The sequence below is a fragment of the Felis catus genome, chromosome A1, assembly GCF_018350175.1.
Source record: "Felis catus isolate Fca126 chromosome A1, F.catus_Fca126_mat1.0, whole genome shotgun sequence".
NCBI lineage: Eukaryota > Metazoa > Chordata > Mammalia > Carnivora > Felidae > Felis > Felis catus.
Genome location: NC_058368.1, coordinates 153,488,549 through 153,493,321, shown reverse-complemented (window position 1 = coordinate 153,493,321; position 4,773 = coordinate 153,488,549). Strand labels below are relative to the sequence as shown.

Here is a 4,773-nt window from a genome sequence, read left to right as displayed (position 1 = left end):
TAGGTATAGCTTCCTTCTTTATAAGTTTATCTCTAATATTTCACAGTTTTCCTACTTAATGTGGTAATGAAGAGCAAACAAGTCTAAGTCTTAAACTGAATTTTTTAGCTCTTGGATAATTACCATGAGCCATGACCAAGTTCTTAAATGAGAATTATATTAAAGACCTAAGCTAGTGAGATCCCTGCATTAACAAAGACAAGATGACAGGACAATCCCAATTGTTGACCCATTGCAACATCAGGCCAGCAAAAGGTACGAGCGAACCATAGCAAATCCACGGCCACTAACAGATACACACACACACACACACACACACACACACACACAAAGAGTATAGTATTTACCCCATGGGTTTGATTGGAACATTTTACAAGGAGTAATTTTATTTAAAAAAAAAATATTACTTACATAGTTTAATGGTTTAAAATGAAAGGCTGACTATAAAATTTACGTATTTACATTTCACACAATCTTCAGCAAACTGCCTCTGTCTTAATTAGAAATCACAAGTAACTTTAATAATAAAAGAAAATGTTGGTTCTCCACCTTGGATATCAACTTCACAATTTTTAAAAATCTCATTCTAAAAGTCAAAAATGCAATCATTTTCATTTGGAAGATTCTATAATCAAGGATTAATACTAATCTTTTGAGAGACAGTCCAAATGGGAAGAACAGTGCATAAATTTTACTGCCTGTTCTTTCTGGTAATTAGTCTGTAGCTATAATCATTTTGTCTTAATTTCAAGACACATACAAAAACAGATCAATTGGCTAGCTGAATAGTTTCAATCAAGATGTTTTTGATTTTCATGGTATCCAAATACCATCTTTTCTTTTGATATTTTATTATAGCATTTTAGAGTTAGGATGAACTTAAGAGTCTGTATCCCAGGCATTTAAGTTCTACTTGATTTTATTATGTAGTTTTCCAATAAACATGCCATCCAACCAAAGTTGTATTAAGGAGCAGGAGCAGGTAGGCGCTGGACAGCCAGAATGCCAGTCTATAATGAACACCAACAGTTCTTTAAATAAATTGAAAATATGGCACCAGTCAACAGAAGTTTTATACATTACTCCTTACATAACTGTCAAATTATTAGTGAATCCTGCTTCCATTTAGTTCCTCGTTCCAAAAACATATTTTTTCTGGAATATATGTATATATTCTAAGTATTTTTTCTGTATACTTCTATTCAGAAAAAATATATTAACATTATTCATAATCCCTCCTGCCTTTAATGGAGAACGGATCCTTTCAATTGACAGATCTTTTAGTAGCTCTGTGAAAAAAAAAAAATCTCCCTCATTATAATAGCCTCAGACACACTTGAGGGAAATCTCATGTGGTAGACAGAGGCAGTGGTGAAATTCAGAATTTTTACTAACCAGTATAGCAAAGACATCAGCTAACCAGAGTGTCTGTCTCAGGGAAAAAAAAAAAAAAATTAAGACGACTACACATCCGTCTATACCTTTCTCTCTCTAGATTAAACATTCTGGTGACTTTCAAAATGGACTTCATTATCATGGTTTCAAATCCTCTCCTAGTGCGGGTCATTCTCTCCCTCTCCCCAAAGCCACAGCCCTCACTGGTGAAGACACATGTGCTCCCACCAACAGGAAACACAACTGCACTACCACCTCTCCCCCATTCTCTATACCATAATTTTTTTTTTAATTTTTTTTCAACGTTTATTTAGTTTTGGGACAGAGAGAGACAGAGCATGAAGGGGGAGGGGCAGAGAGAGAGGGAGACACAGAATCGGAAACAGGCTCCAGGCTCCGAGCCATCAGCCCAGAGCCCGACGCGGGGCTCGAACTCACAGACCGCGATCGTGACCTGGCTGAAGTCGGATGCTTAACCGACTGCGCCACCCAGGCACCCCTATACCATAATTTTTAAAGGGTTAAAAATTATCCCTTTTTGGCAGCTCATCATCCTGTGGCTTTATGAGTTATATTTCTGTAAACAGTCTTTTAATATTACCTTATTACATTCAAAGTTTGTGTCAAAATACTTAATTAGAAAAACAGACACCTATTTGATGACTCTAAGAGGGAACCTGCCAAAGTCATTTTTCCCTCTATCCCGAAATACATGAATCAGAATACCCTTATGTGTAATATATTTATAACTGCTTAAATTAAAAATTGCTCAAAAGAAGCGTTTTTATACTTACCAATTTAATGAACATTTCCATAACTGTGAGAAGCATCTTTTATACCAATGTTTAATTCACACATCAGTAAGCACTAATGATAAGTGTATCACCATATCAACTTCTGGCAGTTAGGTATGTCAGTGACAGGCATCATAAAATTAAATAGATAACTAATATTCAAAGAGACTGCAATAAAAATATATTGTGGTAATTACCCATGTCGAAAGTGAAGAGTTTTAATCAAACCATTTTCTTGAGTGACCATATTTTCATTTAAATATGAGTTTAAGAAATCACAGAGAAAGTTGCTGCTTTCAACACCAAATTCAAGTCCAATTAGTGCCTTTTTACTGCAATTAATACTGCAGTTATACTCAGCATTCTTTACATCAGCAAAGATAAGTTCTTTCTGGTTTTTCTCTCTCCACCTCACTCTTTCCCTGTTAGGTTTCTGACTAATGTTTGGCAACAGAGAAGAGTGTTTATTTTGCTTGAAAACAAAACCGTTACCATTCCTAATGTCCCAGAGATTTCCTCATGACTGGACAGAATGGATATCTGAAGAGACTTCCAATTCCCTCTATTACTTATGTTGTTGCTTTTAACAGATTCCGAAAGATGCCATCAGTTTTGTATGATAGTAGCTTCCTACTGCAGGCTCATTGAAAACTTGCTCTCCATTAGAGCTCTATTTATGTGAGAATATAAACCTCCTTTTGTCCTCCTATTGAAACTGGATTTTCAGAAACAAACAGTTTTCTTTGAATAGTCTTCATAATTTTCTGGCTACATTTATATCCTCTGGTATTTGCGAGAGGTGATAATTATGAGCATTAAATCAATATGTGCTAGTTTATTGAATTAACCAAGATGATAAAGAAGAATCTTTACTCATGCCCTAATACCATAAAATAGTATAACAAAAAGTATATTAGGGGTGCTTGGCTGGCTAACTTGGTTAAGCATCCGACTTTCAGTTTCACCTCAGGTCATGATCTGGTGGTTCATGAGTTTGAGCCCCACAATGGGCTCCATGCTGATAACTCAGAGTGTGCTTGTGATTTTCTTTCTCCCTCTCTCTCTCTCTCTCTCTCTCTCTGCCTCTCCCCTGCTCGCTCGCTCTCTCTGTCTCTCTCTCAAAATAAATAAATAAACTTTTAAAAAATACATAATATTAAAATGAAATAGCAATGGACTGGAAATGAGAAGACTTGAATTTGAATTCTGATGTCCCTACTTATTTTACAAGCTGTGGGATCATGTACACAATTCTTAAACTCTATAAGCCTTCCTTTCATTATTTACAAAATGGTGGTGAATCTGTTGGCAAAACTGGATGTAGCATGTGAGAGAAAACAGGAGGTCAAGGATGAGTAAACAAATTAAAGGATGATTTTGCTATTTATGAAGATAAGGACGATGGCAGGAAAACAAGGAAAAAAATGGGGTTATTTTGATGTGTTAAATTTGAAATATCTATATTATACAAGCCAAGAGAGCAAGTAGGCAGTTCAATATACAAATCTACAGTTCCAGGAAAGTATCTGAACCAAAGATACAAACATTACTCATATATTAATAGTTACTTCCACTTACTATGCACCAAACAATGCAACAGATCTTATAGTAAGTAATTTATTCCTCGAGACAAACTTGAGTTCACAGTGAGTATTATTATCATAATTATTGTTATTTTCTAACACTTAACACATTATCTGGCTATGTATGTAAGCTACCAAAATGTTTTTTGAATGAATGTTCAGCTTACGGGTGAGGAATTCAAGACTCGGAAAAGAAACTTAACCACATCTAGTAAGTGGCAGAACCAGAATTTGAAATTAAATTTGTCTTGAGTAGACAGTGGGACGTCCAGCTTACAAGCCGTCACCTTCATTTCACACACGTCAAAAGAGCAAATTTTAATGGGCGATGTTGAGAAGGCAAGATGATTTTTGTTCAGAAGTGTGCCCAGTGCCATACCACGGAAAAGGGAGAGAAGCACAGTCTGGGCCAAACCTCCATGGTTTATTTGGGCAAAAGACAGGTCAGACCCCTAGATTTTCGTACACAGGTGCCAACAAGAACAAAGGCATCACCTGGAGAGAGGAGACACTGATGGAGTATTTGGATAATCCCAGAAAGTACATCTCTGGAATAAAAATGATCTTTGCTGTCATTAAGAAGGCAAGGGAAAGAGCAGACTTGATAGCTTATCTCAAAAAAAAAAAAAAAAAAGCTACTAAGGAGCAACAGTTGGCCTCTGCCTTATTTATTATAAAACAACAGCAACAAAAAAATGTCTGATGACTTCTTTCATGTGTCCTGTATTTAAATTGATCTCATACACCAGAATTCAGACCATGAACGGCTGAGAGAATACTTTTTTTGGACAGTGCTGATTTAAGTAATATTGGCTTGTAGTTAAAACATATGATCAGCTTTTTGAACTCTGATAGTAATTCTGGTTCAGCAGGTGCTGTCACTGTTTTCCCCTTCTGAAGATATGACTGGAATTGATAAGCAACGTTCAGCTTTTCACACAGACGGTAAATGTCATCTCTAAACCTATAGGAGATTAGTTTTATATTTAGATTTATATAAG

The 4,773-nt window shown here is 35.8% G+C and overlaps 1 pseudogene; it reads left to right on the top strand.

The window, feature by feature from the left end:
• Positions 1–3,479: 3,479 nt before the first annotated feature.
• LOC111557767 lies at positions 3,480–4,475 on the top strand (annotated as a pseudogene).
• Positions 4,476–4,773: the final 298 nt, after the last annotated feature.